The sequence below is a fragment of the Cydia fagiglandana genome, chromosome 1, assembly GCF_963556715.1.
Source record: "Cydia fagiglandana chromosome 1, ilCydFagi1.1, whole genome shotgun sequence".
NCBI lineage: Eukaryota > Metazoa > Arthropoda > Insecta > Lepidoptera > Tortricidae > Cydia > Cydia fagiglandana.
Genome location: NC_085932.1, coordinates 26,374,107 through 26,395,658, shown reverse-complemented (window position 1 = coordinate 26,395,658; position 21,552 = coordinate 26,374,107). Strand labels below are relative to the sequence as shown.

At 35.4% G+C, this 21,552-nt stretch overlaps 1 protein-coding gene across 2 annotated transcripts in view; it reads left to right on the top strand.

The window, feature by feature from the left end:
• LOC134668606 (atrial natriuretic peptide receptor 1-like) overlaps positions 1-21,552 on the top strand; it is a 259,800-nt gene that overhangs the window by 86,414 nt on the left and 151,834 nt on the right. Inside the window, exon 1 of one of the 2 annotated variants that reach the window (XM_063526048.1) lies at positions 1,704-1,888. The exons of the other annotated variant lie outside the window; for it this stretch is intronic. The gene's annotated coding sequence lies outside the window, so the exon portion shown is untranslated. Of the gene's footprint in view, positions 1-1,703; positions 1,889-21,552 lie in introns of those variants that run through there. 2 annotated transcript variants of the gene reach the window in all.

Genomic DNA, 21,552 nt, shown 5'->3' with positions numbered 1-21,552 from the left:
AATACATGTACCTAAGATATACGTTCATATAACTCATAGCTGACTGAGATTTTGAGATAAATTTAGGCGTAGGCGGTAATTAGAGTTTGACTTCTTGGGATTGTATGTTTTGTAAATATCTGACGCTGCCATTTCTCTATACTGAGAGAAAAATCATCACCAGGAATTAAAAAACAGTTCTGTACTGGGGGAAAAAATGAAGTTTTAGTAATAATTATCGGAGTTTCACTATTTCTGTAAAGTTTATTTATTTCTACAAACAGCTCAGTAATCACAAATCGAATTTCAACAAACAGATAATAGAAATTGCAAGAACTAATAGAAATTGCAAAAGTCAATTTGTTCCTATTAGTTGACTCTCCTTGTCCTCGGATTAAGTTTATTTTTGTAATTCTAAGTGTGTTTTTGTTAGTCTTTTCTCTCAGTGTACATAATATAACTGAAAACACCGTTCAGATACATTAGTTAGCTATTTGAGAGTTGATAGTAGGTACCAAGTTACGTACGATAATGATGACCCACGAAATTTGCTTCCCCACATGTACCTACTTCACACAAAGCCGTCGTATTTCTTTAGACATTTTAAGTCTGTAGACGGCTTCAAAAATATTCTAACAGTGGTGTAAAGTAATCGCTTGAACGTTTCAAATCTAAATTTAGCCTTTTTATTTTGACGCGTCTTCTTAAGAACCGGTTGCGGAAAGGTTGTATGTTGTAAATGTCGACATTATTTTTGTAGCACTGTCTTTACGAGGTGATCCTCGACGCAATGTCGTATCTCCATACGGGTTTTGTAAAGCCACGGCTTTTTATATTATTACGACTGAATTGTATACGTTAAAATTTAATTTTAAAGCTAAAGTCTGCCTAAAGATAGGTACCTACATTAATTTTTTCAAATAAAATGTAACGCAAAATTAAAGTTTTACATGCATTTGTTTCCTTTTAAGTATTTTCTGTTTTCAGATTAAAATTATTGTAGGTTAAATTTTATTTTGTTATCGTGGTGCGTATGGTTAAGTATTTATTAAACACAATTATTTTTACATACTATCATAGTAATATATGACTATGTATGTAAACAATAGATAGATGCCTAGTCATTTGTCATGATTCATCATAATAATAATACCTAGATGAAGAGTTCCTTGGATACAATGTTTTCTGTATAGCACAAAGGAAAAGTCTGAGTTTTCTGATTTTTTTAAATAGTTAATAGGACTTGTTGAGGTCCCATTAAAATTACGAATTATTTTATGAACAAAAATAGTGTCGTCAAATATATAAATAAATATTTACATAATCAGTTAAAATCTAGGACCAGTTCTTACAAATAGACCCGTGATAAATATGCATGATGAATACTCAAATATTGAAAAATAAAGTAGTACTATATCTACCTAATTACTATCAACTTGTTGCCTTTCTAGTAATTAATGAATTGTATGAGATTAAAACATAAACACTTCATCCACCTTTAACCTAACCCGAGTTGCAACGAAACACGTACAAATAAAAGACAAACGCGTTACAATCCACGTATATAACATGTTAACAGTTTTTTACTTTAGTCCACTGCAATAAGGCGAAAATTTTTTACTTATTTTTGACATCGTCCGTACAATATCGCTAGTTGTGTGCTCAGGGTTACCATTTTCTCGGCTGCCATTGCCAGTCTCCTTCGCGCTACTGGTGGGGGCATACGCGTCGTTTGCCGTTTTGCGCGGGAAACAAAACACGATAACCAAAGTCGCGGAAAACTAGGTGGATCTAGAAAAAACACTCGAAATAAGTTGTGTTATAAATAAAGGCTTGTGATTTCCAAAAATGGAATAAGTGATAGTGCCAAAGAGTGACGGTAAAAAAGTGATAAATCGCGCAGAGTTTGGTTTGTTGATTAAGTAGAATATAAGGGTAATCGGTTGTTTGAAAAAAATATGATACGAATGCGAGGGCCGTGTTTACAGACTATTTGTGGTAAACAGCTGTGCTAGCATGGCTGGGGAGGTGACGCCGCACATGCAAATTACAACTTACAAAAGAATTTAAATTTATACTTCAAGTAGGTATAACTTTAAAATAACAATCGGTTGCGTACCTATAGGTACATTATAATATTTATAATATACAAGTCATTATTATTTAGTATTTATTTTTGGTAGGTCTCATGTTTGTGTAAGTAGGTATAAAAAAAGAGTACCTTGGTAAAATAAAACGCTACCTGGTAACGATTTATAGTAACATTATTACTAGGAAAAAGTACCTATATGACATCGATTTCATCTAACCATAGTAGGGGTAGGATGTAAGTTATTGATGGAAAGCACTACCAGAAACTAGTCAATAAAACTGTCAATAGGAAAACAAAACATGTCTTGAGTGATCGTTAATTTACAACTAAAATATTTATACGTTATAAAAAAAAAAAACTTTGAACAATTAAAAACAATGCTGGCAAATTTGAATTACAAATTCTTGCTCTGAACATTTCCTATTCGTATTTTTAGCATCGAGTCAGATTGTTATTTTGGAAAAAAAAGTCAGTAATTTTCCTAACATTGGCATGCATTCATGCAAATATCATGCATAAATTGTGATTTAAGTTGCACTTTATTGGTTATTTGATATGCCTTTATGATAATATTTAGGCAGATAATAAAATGTTTCTGTATGTTTCGATGGATTATGAAAAAAGTGTCGTTGGTACAATTAATTTTTTCTTATATTTTTAAAATATTTGCGTCGTTAAATAAGACGAATAGGGCAAATTGTCCTCAACTGTAGTTTTTTTTTCATCGAGCGAATTGTTGGTTTTGCTTTTATTATATATTTTACAAAGATTTAAGTAAGAAATTATATCCTTCTAATTCTTACCATCCAGCAAGACTTTCTTTAGTCCGTAACATAAATCCTATTTTAACCGAATTCAAAATAATACTAAACGGACGTGGGACGTGGGTATTAATTGAATGCTTTTTAATAAAATATATAACGAAATGATTTTTTTAGCATCTTCGATAATTTCAGCACTATCCATGCTCCCTTATAAAATATAATAAAATACAATAATAAAATGCGCGTTTCACATAAAAAAACCTAGATGCTATGTTTATTTTTCCTCATTTTCCTATGTATTTTTGGTTTATTTAGGCACCTAAAAACATTTACATATTCCAAGTATAATTTGTTCCTTTCATAATATGTTCACCAACAAACACCTGATCACCCTCGAGGCACGTTTATGTTACAAAAATAAACGAATACAACAACCATTGTTCTAATGTTAATTGAATACTAATCTTGTAAAATAATTCACCTACTGCCGTCGTCGGTAAGATAAGATTTGATTGTTTATTTGACATAATAATAGAAATAAAAATATATGTCTGTCTTATGAATCTTATGAAATGCATATAAAAAAATAATCATCAGAACTAAATAACTTTACGTGTAAATAATCTATTTTTTTTATACTGCTTTGAGTGACAGAACTTGAAAAACAACAAATCAAATATTTTTTATCACTGATTAAATTAAGATCTAGTATTAAACAGAAAATATTGGCATCATCTCACTTGGCTGCATATCAGTGTCTACTACTACCGGTATCGGCCTGTCAGTTGTTCGGAACTGTCCAAATTTTGTTCTAACTGACAGGCCGATACCGTCCGGCGGACTGTTAACCAGTGGGCCCAGGCGTACGCACGGTGGGCAAGTGAGGCAACTTGCCCCACCCTGGTCTGTGGTCTGACGAAAAGCTAAAATTTTTTAGGAACAATTACGGCACGTAACCATACTTCTGCCCCACCCTTTAAAAAATGCTGGGTACGCCTATGAGTGGGCCCCTTTACATTCTACCACATGCATGTAAAGGGACAGCCGATGAACATTGAGCGAGTCGTGATTATTATAATTACTATCTTTTTTGACTGTGGTCCGGCAAGTTTGGTTATAATTACTTATTTAGAATTAATGAGTTTCGAAGTTTTAAATATTATGTTATTCAGTACTGACACAATTACAAGGAAGATAAAATAGTGAGAACTGTTTTTATGGTAAATAATTGTTTCACAGCCATTTATACTTAATAATTTTCATTAAAGAACAGAAACAAAAATAATACTATTCGCAGATTTTAGCGGTTTTACTGATTACACAAGACAAGCTAAGGTTAATTTGTTGATGCTTAACATCTAACAACTAACATCGACATCAAATCTTTCACATAATATGCATATACATAATATTGTAAATTGTAATAAAGTATGACGTCAAATGTTATTAGAATAATTTAAGACGTTGAAATTACAAATGAAATTGGATATTACTGTCACTCCAATAGTTAATTGAATTATAGTCCCTCAAAGAGCAACATCAGGCGCTTATTTGTACTTTTGTAGTAAAAGTGAGCCATGTTAATTAAAAGACTTATTATCGAATCACTCTCAGTCCAAAAATGTCACGTTTGTCGAAATTATTTATACTTGATTGATACATTACTTCATTAAACTATAATGATAATTTTTTTCTTTATTTATTCAACGGATTTTATTTTATGGCCGTGAAGACGGGCTCAACGATCATCCAGGGTATTCAAAAATTGTGATAATCAAAATTTAGTTTTTTACTGGAAACATTAAAACAATCCACTGCGTAGGTACAGTCACCTGCAAATATGTTACACAAAAAAGGCGGCAAAAATATCTGATACGATCTTAGTTGTAGAGCCATGAGAGCGTGTCACGTATTTACGAGGGCTTCGAAGAGAACTATTGCAGGTGACTGTACTTTATATTTTCTCTCTACCCCATATTGAAAATCAGTATAGTTTAAATTAACGCAAGTACATGTAGCTATTAGGTAACTAATATTAAGGCACGAACCCTCGAGTTAATTTCGTCTTTGTTAAGTGCCATCCACTTCAAAGTTTCCTTATTTACATCCTTATCCCTTATCCTTATAAATATATATAGTAGGTATCTACCTGTATACAATCGTTGTACCTAAAACATTATATTGAGGATTAATGACACTAAGTACCTATTAGATAGGAGTATATACTGCAGAATCTGCATAATTTACTGTCATTTCAGTACAAAACCTGATAGATTTGGTATTTGATTAGGGTCGAGTCATGGCAATGCCAATGTTACGAAGACGATGATTATCTTACATTGTTTGTTCTTTACGTCCTCATTGTCTGTTCATCGTGACAGTTCAAAAGTTCCCTAACGCTACGTCTTACGTAGGCGAACAACGCGCGAACGCGGCGCGGCGCGGCGCGGCGAAATCAATCCTTTGATGCCCATAGAAGTGTCCTACGTAAGCGATCTCGTTGCGAACGCGGTGCGGCGCGATTTGCACGCGAATGTCAGGCGGCGCGGCGCGGCGGCGGCCGCTTTCGCCGCGCCGCGCCGCGCCGCGTTCGCGCGTTGTTCGCCTACGTAAGACGTAGCGTAAATCGATGCGGTAGCGATGTTGTATAAAACTTTTATGGACACTTTCTTCAAACACCAGCCTTACGATACAAGTAATTGTGCCAAATATTAAGCAAGAAATTACAAATAAATTGCTAAATAATAATAAATACGTACTAATTACAAACAAAAAATAAATGGGCGAGGTGTCCTTCAGGAAGTTTTGAAATGTTATAATATGCATATAAAAACAAGTTTTTGTCACAGATTTTTTTTTTATATACTTTAATTGCTGAATGTACTTGCTTTCCTTTACATGGTTATCAAGTAGGTACATATCAGGACCTGTCTAATGGTGTTAAATTTAATAATATGTTTGTTTTTCCATCGAAGAGTTCCTTTTGCTACCATCCGACTGCATCATCAAATCAGCTTCGTGTCAGCTAATGATTGAATTGTCATCAGACTTATAGAATTACGTCAAAATTAAATTATATCAGTCTACAAGAAGTGGTTTTTTGAGTATTATTCTAGACTTTACAAAACCACGAATATTATTAACAAAGTTGCTACACTTGCATTTTGGAACTATATAAATAAACACCAGTAGGTATGCGCGAATTGTGAGTGCAATTAAATTCTATTGTTAGACAAAGATTCAGGTCTTCTTTGATAGTGTACTCAACATTTAACTAATGTTAGATTTGTTCAGTGACAAGTTTTTAATATATTTTACAGTAGGTACCTGTCACATATGTTGCTACATTACCGCACTAGAGCGGGTATTAGCGCTATACGTGCGTATGTCGAAAACTTAAAGGACCATAATTAATTATAATTACGTTATTATTAAGTATGTACTGTAAAACGTTGAACGATACACTTGTGACTCGCGAGTTGCAACTCGTGTCAATTTAAAACACTTTCTTGACTCCCTATGGTCGTGTTCGCTACTCGTTGCGAATTTTGTTTGTTTTATATGCCTTACATGGAAAGACTTAAAATAATGGTCTCTTTTTTATTGGGTGATCACCGTGATTAGAAATTAATAATTTGAATAGTAAAAATATCCCTCTGCTCTTTAAAGCGTAACTAAACACTAGATATCATGCACACGGACACTTCACCCGTTTTTAATTAAGCATGCGGAGTACCTGCCTATGAGATGAACTGTTGATTTTTACCAGAGGATATTAACAAGTGGGTGGGAAACGGATATTTTGCCTATAACGATAAAGGACTTCAAACTTCTTGAATAAAATTTCTCGGTTTTACATAGCAATAGCGACCCGCTCCGGCTTCGCAAGGGTTAACAAATTATACATCTAAAACTTTCTCAAAAATCACTCTACATATTGTTAGGTGAAAATCCCATGAAAATACTTTTAGTTGTTTTTGAGTTTATCGCGAACATATTAGCACACAAACAGACGGATGCGGCGGGGGACTTTGTTCTATAAGGTGTAGTGATAGTTATAGGTATGGCAAAGTAGTCTTAACGCTTCACTATAAATAAACACAGTATTTTTTTTAACACTGAAGTGACATTTCAAAGACCTAAAAATAAATGTTATCTCAAAAAATTTGAATGATAGTTTCTTATTAAGTCCGTTATTATCTTACATTCTTACGCATTTCTGGCAATTAGTTATCTCTGTGGCCTTTCTTTATTGGCCCTTTATCAATGTAACCCGATAAATTGAATCTACATCTATCTCCCGGGTCGACAACTATCTATGTACAATATTTTATCTTTAGTTATTTTAACTGTAGTTAATAAAAAAAAATATTCCTTTTATAACACGTATTATATAATAAATGGGTTTATTTCTCTACTATATTATAATTATTTATATTTTGAATATAATCGTCAATAAATATGTCGGAATCAAGTATAAGTAGATATTAAAACCTTATGACATGCACCCAATCTTTACTGTATGTTTACTTCGTTTCGTAGATACTTAGGGCCCGATTCGGATTATGAAATAGACATCTATTAGACATCTTTTAGACATAACCAAGATACGATAACGATATGTTTAAGATCTAACCTGTCAAATTTGACATTTGCGCGATTCTGGAGATACTCTTGAACGATTTCCACGGTATATGACTTAGAGATCTAATTCACATCTAATAGACAGATAGTCCCCATACGTCTAACCTGCCAAAAGTGAAGCCGAAACACGATCGATGTGTGCGTGGAACGCTTGTGTTTTACGCTCAGCAAACACACACATATAAACAAAATATGTTGCCAGTATTCATTTACTTCTCTCTAAGTAGAGGAATTTTAACAACATCCACACTTGGTTATTAATAATTTGGAAGTGTGTAGATTCGATTTTGTAGCAAAAGCTTTTTGTCTATTTTGGGATTTGTTGCATTTCTGTACTTTGTGAAATAAGGATTAAATAAATAGCTGATAAGTTTTTACTATTTTTATTTATTTAACAAATGTGCATAAAATAATAAGTATAAATTTAAATAGGACAGAGCATATTCGACTGTGTTTAGTCCGTTTCCAATGTTTCCATATTGCGTCATTCCGATCAGTCAGAAACCTGAAACGAACATGACACAAAATAAAAATAAGAAAAAAGTAAATACTTACCTAAATAATTAACTTAATTATAATTTTCTATAATTATACAATGAAATTTAATTGAGCGTATTTATTTTAGAATGTAGACGTCATGTCCCATTTGGAGGAAAAAATATTCACTACACTGGCAACATTTAAAAGAAATGGCGGCTGACGAAAATTTGGATTTTTGTATTTACGATTATGTAAAAATATCACATTAATCTCGATACTTACGCGTGAAATGTAATATCAGGCGGTTTGTTTTTATTATATGATGTGTTATGAAACCCCTTCACTGTACAAACAACCATCTTTCCTGTAGTTTTTGATTTTTAAACGGGAGGTGTACACAAACCGATTTGACTTTGACTACTGCGAGGGCCGTTCGAATACGATGATACGAGTGTGACGTGACGTCGCACTTGAAATGGCTTCACTGGGGGTGTACGAACTAGGAATCTATGCCTTATAAATCTATGTCTTACTCTATCTAACGTAAAAGTGACATTGGTTGCCCGAATTGCGCTGCAAAAGAGAATTAGTTGATATCTAAACTATAACGTATCTAGAATGGATCTAGAACGTGTCGTCTCTTGTGAATATCTTGAAGTTCAAATAACGCAGTTACTCTTTGGATTTTTTAAATGATTTACGAATCTATTTCTAGTCAAAGTTAAATCAAGTAGGTATTGTACGCACGAGGACAGTTTACGGTGGTAAACACTCATAGATTTTATGTGTCTCGTTACGCAAACAATAGTTTCATGGTTTCTAAAACTGAATTCTTCAAATACTTGACGCAAAACAGCTATTTCAGGTTCCCCGTGTATAGAATCGCACAATACGAATGAATCATTGATGTAAGTTTGTAGACGATGAAAGATAATAATATGTCTGATAAATCTGATAATTATGTTATTGTTCGGTGTCTCACTTGGTATTTGGTATAGGTAATATGTAATAGCGCTGTGCAACAAACCATAAATTAAAATTAATTAGATAGTATTTAGGTATTAAAATACATACAGATTTGTCTGCAAAAAAACCCTGGTATTTTATAGATCTGATCCGATTAAGTAGGTCCTCAGGCTTAATTATTATAAAAAAATCGAGTCATTAGGCGCAGGCCGACAATTTGCCAAATAAATCAAAGAAAATCGGTAATTGACTGGAATGCTTGCTAACCACACTCTTTTTGACGAGTAGGTATGTCTTATGAAATTTACAAAATGGCAAATAATAAACGTAAAATAAAAAGTTAAAAAAACTCGACTGGTAAAACCAAAATGACCTTGATATGTGATCTGTTTGCACTTTTAGACATTGATATATCTTTTGTCTTGTGACTAAGCAAACATTCAATACAAAACTATCAGGTGATGTTTTTGTCAATTGAAAAATAATACTTAGATTCGTACATGTGTATGAATTTAACATCTATTTCAACAAGACATTCGTTATTGCCTAAAATATGTCGACGCTTGCTAAAAATATTTATGGGACGGTTGCGCGTTAGTTTGTTTCTCTAACTACTAAACTTTTATCATTTGAATGTAGGTATTATTCAGTAAAGCGTTTTTAGGGTTCCGTACCCAAAGGGTAAAACGGGACCCTATTACTAAGACTTCGCTGTCCGTCCGTCCGTCCGTCTGTCACCAGGCTGTATCTCGCGAACCGTGATAGCTAGACAGTTGAAATTTTCACAGATGATGTATTTCTGTTGCCGCTATAACAACAAATACTAAAAACAGAATAAAATAAAGATTTAAATGGGGCTCCCATACAACAAACGTGATTTTTGACCAAAGTTAAGCAACGTCGGGAGTGGTCAGTACTTGGATGGGTGACCGTTTTTTTTTTTGCTTTTTTTTGTTTTTTTTTTGCATTATGGTACGGAACCCTTCGTGCGCGAGTCCGACACGCACTTGCCCGGTTTTTTATGTTTTCAATAAAGCATTTATGTGCTGGCGTCCTTACCAAGGAATTCACCCTTGAATATATTCCAAGCCAGCCCTATCAATCTTCGAGTCAGCTAGTTCGCTTTAACGCATAGCTCTTTATCGCTGTCCTTGAAACGTTATCGACAGTTGCATAATACTGCGTACATAACTGTCATTCATAAAGCCATTTACATAAAAACAGTAAATCCTAATGTACTCTGTAAACAATTGTGCTGAAAAGGTTATAACCTTATAAGTCAAGATTCGGCATGACCGATACGATCTTCATACCTTCAAGAAAAGAGTGTACTCTCATCTTAAAGGTGAAAACGCACTTGGGTTGCACTCTGGTGATAAAGGTGGTCATAGGCGATGGTAAATTGGTAATTCGTCTCCTATCTTTAAAACGACGCGATTCGTCTCCTCGTTTTAAAGATAAAGTAAGATATTTTATTCAAGTAGGCATATTACGATGCGCCTATGAACGTCAAATAAAGCTACGTTGGTATCTTAAGTAATTATAGCATTAAAAATAAATGTATATATTGAGTTAAAACTTTAGGTCCTTTAGAATACCGGGTAGGTACAGTAAGCTGTACAAAATGTGTGACTCAAATCTTATTGTTATGCGAAATATTGTTCCCTATTCAATAATATTATAATTATGTTATGCAGGTAACTGCCCCTAGGTCTATTATAGTTAGAAATATTGTATAAAAATTTTTAGAATTTGACTTTTTACCCCAAAACTATATTTCACTAGCTTTTCACTATAATAACCCAAAAAACACGACCATATTACACAGAATTACCGAAGTTAAAACAAGGTTTTACATTTAAATTGCTGTAAGTAGTTGAGTTGCCAGTATAAAATTCTCATATTGCAAATCTAATAAGGAAGTATGAATTCGCCTTGCACTTGGCGTACTATAATCACGTTAAATCACTGATAACCTAGCATTATGGTAATGGGAGAACAGTGACACATTGACATTGTATCTACGTGCTATATTACTGCTGATACGTAATAAAATGGTGGAGATACTGCCTACTCAATGAAATCTTGAGAAGCCATTCCATTTGACTTTATTATATAGACATGCCGTAAATTAAACTGTAAAACAGAGTTTCTTATCTTCTCATATCTTTATTCATCTTTTGCCTCATCAGTGCTGACGACGTAAATGGGCTGACGTAAAAATGGTTCTTTGACCTAGCAAAACTAGACTAGACGTTTTAATATTTAAATTATTTAAATTCACTGTATAAAATGCGTGTGTATAATCGATGTTAAAATTAAATAAAACTAAAAAGTAGGTCCTTATGCCTATATTTTATTTATTTGTATATTGTATTATAATAATCTGAGTATGGGTACACACATACAAGCCTTCTTGAGCTTAATGTTCTGGTCCAGAACTTATGAGGCTTTTTAATCAATTTATGTAAAGATGTTTTATAATATTTAACAAATATATATTATAATGGGTATTTTAGACGTTGGTATCTAGATACTTGATCTTTAACTTTAGATAGGGGTTAATTATGTAGTAAATAACAAAATAATTAATGTCTTTGATTAGATATATTGTTAATGTGAAACTTGATCAAAGTTTAGTAACCTTTTTTACACATTGTGGCTTGCATAAATTTATATACCTACTAATTAAAAGTCCTTGGTTCCTTTGACTGAAGTTTTTTTTTCAACGAAGTGTGAAGGAAAAACAATAAACAATACTATCATTGTCACGTTGCGTGGATCTGAGGGCCTGCCGCGAACCACGTTCGACGTATTGCCTCCCTGTCACACTTACGTATCAATTTGCAAGTGCGATAGAGAGACAACACGTCAAACGTGGTTCGCGGTTTACTCTGTTAGTCAAAATGTATGGCCCGTGAAACGTGACGTATCGCATTGTCGCGACTCGCACTGTTTAGGACAATAGGTTCGGGTAACACGTGCACTTGTTCATTTTGACTCACACGTTATACTTGACTAGTTTTAGTAACATAATATCAGGAAGCGACCACGCTAATAATAGTTCGGCGGCCACAGCAATTTCCTCTCTCCGCTGCTACTCGTGGTTGGACTATTCCGTGGGTTATCGCATATCTCGGATAAAATATAACCGTTCGCAAGGTTAGTTAGCAAGTTGTGAGTTCCCTTCTGTTCTCAATCAAAGTCAAGACAAGTTAACGACGTGTCATCGTGGAAACGTTATACTTTGAAACAAGACGCTACAGAGTATTTGCACTGCATTTGTTTTCGTTGTTAGTAAACAAACGCATAACTTATACAGATATGCGACATTTATGAGATCAGCAGTTTGTTGTGGAAAATTGATGTTTACCGACCTTGATGAATAAGGAATAAACCTACCTATGAAATTTGATAGATCCCTTCAATTAAAATCAGTTGATTTGACATCCTGACACTCGGAAATAATAATAGGTTTATTTTATTTTCTTAAACGTCGAAGTAGCGCCTTAATATCATATTTAAAGTTCGTTTTTTTAGCATTAGAAAGAACTTCGCAGAAGTAAGCTTGTGGTTCCAAATCCGGCACTTTTAGCGGTAATAATTTGAAGTAAATTATATGTATTGACCGTGCTACATTAGATAATTCAATAATTATTAACAATTAAAGAGCCTGATAAAAACTGTACGCTTACTTCTGTGGAGTTCTTTCTAATGCTAAAAAAAACGAACTATAAGTATTGTAGTTGGTAGTAGGTATAGTTGTAGGTATAATACCTAAGCAAATAGTAATAATAACAACAATATTTAATGTAATTTGTGTAACAATAATTATCTCGCTCTGGCAAAACAATTTATGCTTGATAACCTAAAAGTTATGCATGATTGTTCGTGTTGAACTAAACAGACGGTCAATTTTCAATTCAATAAGTCACCTGAAAGCACCCAGTATTCGTGTAATGAATCTGGAAGTTAATCTTAAAAAAAAACTACTTTCTACGTCATTATCTGTAGAATAATAATAGCTAAGTTATTCTAATTAAATTTAAACCTAATAACCAAGACAATCTACTGAAAAAATATTTAAGTATGAAAATTGATATGGCTTTATTAAAATGATCCAAGATAGTTTTGTTATATTAAAATTTTATATGACAATGTCGAAAAATTTTATTAAACCTAGTAGATTATTTGGTAATCGGTCCTTGTAAACTAATAAAGTTATTAACTACTGTGCATGCTAAGATATTTTTGAGCGCCATAGATACTGTACGCTAACGACTAACACTAAGGTTATTGACGTCATGCGTCTTCAATTTGTCTACGTCAAAGGGCGTAGTAATTTCACAGTATTGCTTATCATCTCGTTACGCAAATATTGTGCGCAAATTTCGAGTTCTAGAGACATTTCTTTTTATGGTGATACATTTCGCAAAAGTGGCTATAGTTGCCATGTCATAAGCCGTTACAAAAGTCGACGGAGGTAATTAATGTAGACAACTTTCGCAAAAGCGTAGATGCATAAATCTCAATTTCTTGGTGAGTCTTTAGTAACTAAAAAAAAATTAAATACCTAGCCAAAATGATACGCAGCAAAATCAAAAAAGCTTAACCAAGCGCGACAGAGGGCACCGAATTTCTTAACCAAAAACTTCTTGTAAAATTGTAAGTACATTGCTCAACAGTCGACAAATACGTGTACCTATCAAATATACCTCAATCAGCACGTGTCACCCCTACGCTTTCAATTTGCCGACAACTCTCTGAAGCCTTTTGAGGTCCCCGTGCAGACCATACATCGTTTGTAAATGAAGCCTCTTTTCTAAGTAACCTCCACAAACATCGTTTGAGAGTTTCAAAGGATGCAAATGCGTTGGCGTCTCGGTCGCCGTCGGCACACAGACTGTTTAAATTTTCTTTGCAATTAGCAATTTTCAACTAAATTAGTAACTCTTTGTTATATAATCAGTAACTATATGAAATAAACAACTAGAACTCATTGAAGTCTGCTACTGCTGTAGGGAGAATTGTATTTGTTATTTTGTTGGGGGCTTATAACTTTACTTGTGTTAACTAAACACAAGTAAAGTTAAGAGAAATAAACAGATTCTGACTAGTTTATTTGTTGTAATCCGTCAAGCCTTTTCGGTGGTAGGACTAGTCTAAAATATTAGTTACCTACCGCCTTATCATCATAGCAGCAGCGAGAATTGACTGCGCTGCTTTATAGATTTACATACTATTCAATAAATAATGGCACGATTATCTCGATAACCACGAACTTAGTAAACCCATAAGTCAATTTTCTGGACCAGCCTAAATTGCCCTATCGGTGCTAGAGGGTTATCCGTTATGAACTGAATACCTGATGTATATGTACCTAATATAGATAGTTTATGTAAATACCTATTCCTTAGCTCGTTTGAACTCCTTGTTTAATACATTTTGCTTATATCATTACCTACTATTTTGCTCTGAATTATGACAATATGGTCGTACAATGTTAGGTACTGGCGGAATACAAGTGGTGTGGCTCGCCACATGACAATGCTGAGCCAGCGCCTTTTCTGTGCCACCACACATGGCTTTATAAGCCCCCCCCCCCCCCCACATCTAGCGTCTTTCGAGCGTCGGCGTCGACAACTCTATGGCCGCGCGCTGCTCGACGCAACGTCGACACAACGCAACGCACAGCGACGTCATTTTCCATAGCGTTGACCAGACGCCGACGCTCGAAAGACGCCCTAAAGACGCTCAAAAGGCCCTAAGTTGTTTTGCATGTTCTTATCTTGTACTTTTCAAAGTGTATGTTGTGGGTATGAATAAAGAACTTATATATTTAATAATTTGTACCGTAAACAAGGGGTATTTGGTGGGTATACATCAGATAAACAGAAATTGCGAACATTGGCACGAGTTATTTATGTATAAAAGTTTTTGCGTAAAACTATACGCAAAAACTTTTATACAACGTGTGAACGCAACCATTGAAATTGTAATGCGGTATGAATTGAGTCATGTAGGACCAAAGTCCGAAACAACATCCACTTCAACTGCAATAGGTAGCTGATCAGTAAGTCAATTCAATAAGAATGCAGTTTTGTTTCTATTTAAAAATAAAGGAATGTCTCCTTTAAGTAAAATAAGCCAGCTTTAAGGATTTAAGGTAGTTTCCCTCTAGGGCCCGACTTATCTTTCCACCCTGTATATGGGCATTGGTTTGTAATAAATAAACAGACAAATAAATACCCTGACCAGTATTCGAACCTGGGACCGCTTCGTAGGCAGGGTCACTATATCGTCTAGGTTATGTCATTTAACTTTACATGCTATTATAATAACATTGAACTTCAATATTAGGAAGAAGCCGGAAACAATAACCCATTTGGGCTCTCATGACATCGAAATAGAATTGAAAAGTGACAAGCCCTTGCTTTTCTAGGCAGTACCACAGAATAAATAACAGTACTACTTAGGTACAGAAGAGTCACTCTCTAACAAAACGCGTCTGTTACGATCAGCCGGCGTATTATGGATGGCTTTATCCATCTTTATCCACGTGATAAAATAACTGTCACTTTTTAACACCGTGAGATAGAAAGAGACGGACACCGTTTTATCACGCTGTCACGTAGACAAAAACGACCATCATATCCCTACAGGACAGATATGGCCGCTAGGTGGCGACAGCGCCACGCGCGGCTTATGGAAAACCCCAAAATTGGGGTCGAAAGAATGTACTTTTAGCTACCTGTAGCAAAGCGACGAAATCGCGGAGTGAGACACGCCTGGCAGTACATACATACGCTTAAGGCAGTATCGGATCTGTCTCGTCCTTCACAAACATTCACACTCTAATACCAACCAAGTGTGATTTCATAAAGAAGACCTAAACTTAAGGCATTAAGGTTAAATTTAGCGTACAAAATGTCTGTCGCATTACGTTTCGTCTGGGATAGCATTACAGTCAACATCATCACAGAAATGGGATGCGAAATGAGTGTTTTCTTACGAATTTTATTGTTCTCCGAGTGCTTTGAGTGTGTAATGTAGTGTCGTTATAACTTATGATGAAAAAAACCGGGCAAGTGCGAGTCGGACTCGCGCACGAAGGGTTCCGTACCACAATGCAAAAAAAAACAAAAAAAGCAAAAAAAAAAACGGTCACCCATCCAAGTACTGACCACTCCCGACGTTGCTTAACTTTGGTCAAAAATCACGTTTGTTGTATGGGAGCCCCATTTAAATCTTTATTTTATTCTGTTTTTAGTATTTGTTGTTATAGCGGCAACAGAAATACATAATCTGTGAAAATTTCAACTGTCTAGCTATCACGGTTCGTGAGATACAGTCTGGTGACAGACGGACGGACGGACGGACGGACGGACTGACGGACGGACGGACGGACGGACGGACGGACAGCGAAGTCTTAGTAATAGGGTCCCGTTTTACCCTTGGGGTACGGAACCCTAAAAATAGACATACGAGTTCATTTACCCGGCTATTAAATGCTTATCTGGGAGTGTAAAATACAATACGATACAATATTCCTTATTGCTCACCAATATGAAAATATTCAAAATAAAATATCAAAATATAGGAATTATAAGATACCTTTGACTCATAATTAAGACAAATCTAGCTTCTAGTTAAAGCTTTAAAGTAAGAAGCTTATTTTTTTGCTTAGTCTTTTTGCTGGTAACCCAGTTGCAAGTTTAGGCCGTTCAAAAATACTTATGCTGTCAGTAGCGTAATAGCAAAGTCGCCTTTAGTTCATAACTTCGCCTTAACTAGCATTAAATCTTAATCCTACAATGACTTATAATAAAATAATGTTCAAGAGAAATTAGGGTCGCGTAGCGAAGTTAGTGTTCCCTGTGATAGATAGATTGATCCCCCAGCTCCATGGATCACCGCGGACGTCAGGATGGCGATGACAAGGCGTGACAGGGCTTTCCGCAAATACAAAAGTAATCGGTGCGACGAAAACTGGCGTTTCTTTAAAGTGGCTAGAAATCGCTGTAACCAGTTAGTGAGGGCCGCCAAACGCCATTACATACACGATAATGTGTCGACTTCATCCTTAGCGGAGACGTGGCAATTCTTAAAATCACTCGGCGTAGGCAAACCGAATAGCCATTTCGACCCCTCGTCTTTCTCTTTAAATGAACTTAATGCCCATTTTTCCAACACTACAATGTTAAGCTCAACAGTTAAGTCCGCAACAATCTCACACATAGCTTCACTTCCGTCTCCCAATATTTCTCCGCTCACTCTTACCCCAGTCACAGCTGAGGAGATCCGGAAGATAGTTGGCACAGTTAAATCTAAAGCCGTCGGCCACGATGACATTGGACGAGTTATGGTAATGCTTATCCTAGAAAATATACTGCCTGTACTCACCCACATAATCAATTTTTCCCTCATATCTGGGGTTTTTCCTTCTTCTTGGCGCAAAGCCTATGTTCTCCCGCTTCCCAAAATCTCTAACCCAAGCTGTCTCAATAATTTCAGGCCTATTTCGATTCTTCCTTTCTTTTCCAAAATTCTAGAAGCGGTAGTCCACAACCAATTCTCTAAATTTATCAATTCTAACACCCTATTGTCTAATTACCAGTCTGGTTTTCGTGCGGGACATAGTACCAGTACTGCGCTTCTGAAAGTCACGGAGGATATCAGGGCTGGCATGGAATCCTCAAAAGTCACGGTACTAGTACTTATTGACTTTTCCAACGCTTTCAATGCAGTAGATCACGACGTTCTTCTCGCTATCCTCTCTCATCTTGGGATCTCCTCAGTTGCGTCTGCGTGGTTCGCCTCATATCTCGGTAACAGAGCCCAGGCTGTGCGTGCTGGTCACTGTTTCTCGGAGTGGTGCGATTTGAAAGCCGGGGTACCGCAAGGTGGTATCCTCTCTCCTCTTCTTTTTTCGGTTTTTATTAACCACATCACTTCGGGAATCAGGGGTGCTCACCATCTGTATGCAGATGATTTGCAGTTGTACACACAAGCCGATGTTATCGATATTAACTCTGCCATAGCAGCCATCAATGATGACCTGAACTTCATAGCTGATTGGTCGAATCGCTTTGGCATATCTGTGAATCCATCTAAGTGTCAGGCCATCATTGTGGGAAGCCAGCGTCAACTTCTGAATTTGGACACCGCTTCTGTATCACCAATAATGTTTGATGGTTCGTCAATACCTTTCTCGAGCCAGGTTAAGGATCTCGGTATTATAATCGACAGGCATCTATCTTGGGACGGGCAACTTTCGGAGGTTAGTCGAAAGGTCACTGGTACTTTACGCTCTCTATATCCCTTAAAAAACTTTCTCCCAATACCCACCAAAAAATTACTTGTGCAGTCACTAATACTTCCGCTCATCGATTACGCTGACGTGTGCACAACAAACATTTCACAGTGTTCACTTAACAGGCTCGATCGCTTGCTGAATAACGGCATTCGTTTTATTTTCGGTCTACGCAAGTACGACCACATATCTCATTACCGTCGCCAGCTTAACTGGCTCCCTATTCGGCAGCGTAGGACTCTCAGAATTCTTTGTTTGCTTTTTTCGATACTGTTCGAGTCATCTGCTCCCAGTTATCTAAAATGTAGATTCAGTTTTGTAACCCCTCGCCCGGGTTGTGAACTACGTTCCTCCCGCTCTCTTAAACTTTCGGTATTTCCTCACCATAGTGGTTTTCTCTCTTCTTCCTTCACCGTACAAGCAATCCGCCTCTGGAATTCGCTCCCTCTGACGATCAGACAGGCTCCAAGCAAGTTAACTTTCAAACGTTTGCTTTATAACCACCTGCTAAGGCAGGCACAGTAGGAATTAGTAGGTAGGTAACCCTTAACGCATGTGCAATTATATGTATTTGTATATATCCTTGTGTATATATATATACATATATATATATATATATATATCTATGTATTTAGTGTACTCTTAGTCTTATGGTATAACATAATTAATATATGTATATAGTTGGTATTTAGAATGTTGATATTTAACTTCGCTCAAAAGTTACGTTTTTTTTTTCTGTTTATTTCTCACTGCACCCACATGGACGCTTTTCTGTTTCGCCCTATGGTTGACTGGTAGAGAATGCCTATACCGGCATTAAGTCCGCCTGTTGTACTTTTTGTATGTGCAATAAAGTTTAAAATAATAAATAATAATAATAGATTTGTCAAACTATATTTTCAATGAATTGCAACATCAATAACGAAGTTTGACTGTAGGTCACCGCCTTAGGGTCACTTAATACCATCGTCACATTGTTAACTGACTATTTGTAAACCTTAATGCTACTACATAGAGCTTACCAGTGATCCTCGTCTATAACATAAAGCATATCAGTCTGGCTGTGATTGTTTCATACTTATTTAACTTTCAACTAGCACGTGTCTATAAACATAAGTAGTTAGGCACGTGCCCTTTGTTTAAGTAAAACAAGAGATCGTAAATTAGATTAAATTACACTTACTTAATTTTCAACATCATCCTCATCTCAGCCGAAAGACGTTCAGTCCACTGCTGGACAAGGGCCTCAACTACTACTGAATTCAACTACCTGCTTAATTATTAAATTATATAAAGCTTACAACTAAATAAAAAGTGGAAAAAATAACTGTTTCAGGCAATGCTCGAACTAATCTTTATGGCATCGTTTGTAGACGTCTCTTCTTAAGACAAAAGTACCTATATTATATATTTAAAATAAAGTGTAATTTGAATAACAAAGTAGCATTCTATTTTCTGATAATTAGTATTCAGCGGTCGGCTCATTTACTGACATTTCGACTGGAAAGCGTGACAAGTCATTAATATCTGTATTTCCAGTAAATAACGATTGGTTTTACTTTATTTTAACGACGAATAATAATTAATCGTATTGTAACTAATTTAAAAGTTACAATACAATAGGTACATCTACACCTACAAATACAATTATACAATGAGCCAAAATCGTGATGGTTTAGTGTTTACAGAAATATTGTTTTGATATGAACCTATTTATTATTATTGTTGTATTGTTTGATTTAAAGGAAGCGGAAATCTCTAGCAGGAATTGTAATAATTATATCAAACCAAATAATGAAATGCATTGTTGCGTCGCCCGATTATATTACACTTACTTACTCGCATTAAGTACATGTTATGGATGGCCAAACAGGCAGATCAAAAGTACTTAATCATGATTACATTTGATACACTCGAGTACGTATATGTTCAGGAACACGATGTTAGTAACTCGAATGTAAACCTTAAAAAATGGTTTTTTTAATACAAGTGCTTTAATTAATGATATCCCGATAAACTCAAAAGCATCCGAACCCAAATAATATCTTTTTTATGTAGAATGTAAATAGTAAAATATTTTTAAAACTCTGATTGGAACTTTCATTTTCGTCTTCGAAACGCAAGAGGTAACTTAATTTATAGATAAGTATCAATCAGACTCGTTTTAATAAATAATAAAAGCTAGTAGGTAGGTACCTACTCACAATATTTTATTCCTACCAAATACTGGGTATTTGTTCCATTTACTTCTTACAAATAGCTTTTGTACGTAAATGTTCCTAGACAGCCTTCGACCCCTTAATGTATTCCCACCTAGGACTACGCATGACACGAACATCTAAGAGGCGGCGCCGCTGTCATCACTCTCGATAAATTACCTACGTGGACGAAAAATAACTGAGCTTAGAACTTGTTTCCTTTTTCTACCGATTATTGATGGTGCTTGGTTGTTGGACTTGTTTATTGGCAGCGATATTGTCAACAGATATTATTTATTTATCAAATCGAATCGGGTGCCTATACCGGCCAATATTATCTGCCGTATTCAAACTTCAAGATATTCACAACAGACGATACGTACTAGATCCATTTGATTCTAGATACGTTATAGTTTAGATATCAACTAGTTCTCTTTTGCAGCGAAATTCAGGCAACCAATGTCACTTTTACGTTAGATAGCGTAAGATATCTATTAGATGTGAATTGGATCTCTAAGTCATATCCCGAGGAAATCGTTCAAGAGTATCTCCAGAATCGCGCAAATGTCAAATTTGACAGCTTAGATCTTAAACATGTCGTTATCGTATCTTGGTGATGTCTAAAAGATATCTAATAGATATCTATTTCAAAATCCGAATCGGGCCCTATATCAAGTTTAAGTCTGGAAGGAGTGGAAGTTAGAACACATTTTGGAGACTATTTAGCACCAAATGTAAACTCCATTTTAGGGTTACCTACAGAAAATGCAATCATTTTCTGTAACCCAGTGCAAGACGCATCTTCTCGCAAAATCTTTTATTTAACGAGACTACCAAAAAAATGATAATAATGACATATAATTTAATAACTATGCCATAATCATTAACTAGTAGATTTAGAACACAATTTAAAACGTTAGGATCATTAAAAGTACCTAGGCAACTGGATATATTTTATTGATCCCGTTTCCATTGCTAGTGAATATAGGTACTTACAATGTGAGGGCTGAGGGCTATATTTATTGCTGATTTAGTCAAGAGCCACCCTGTAGATAACTGCTCGTATCGCAAGAGACTCAAGTATCAAAACCCATGAAGAACCATACTAAGTACTTA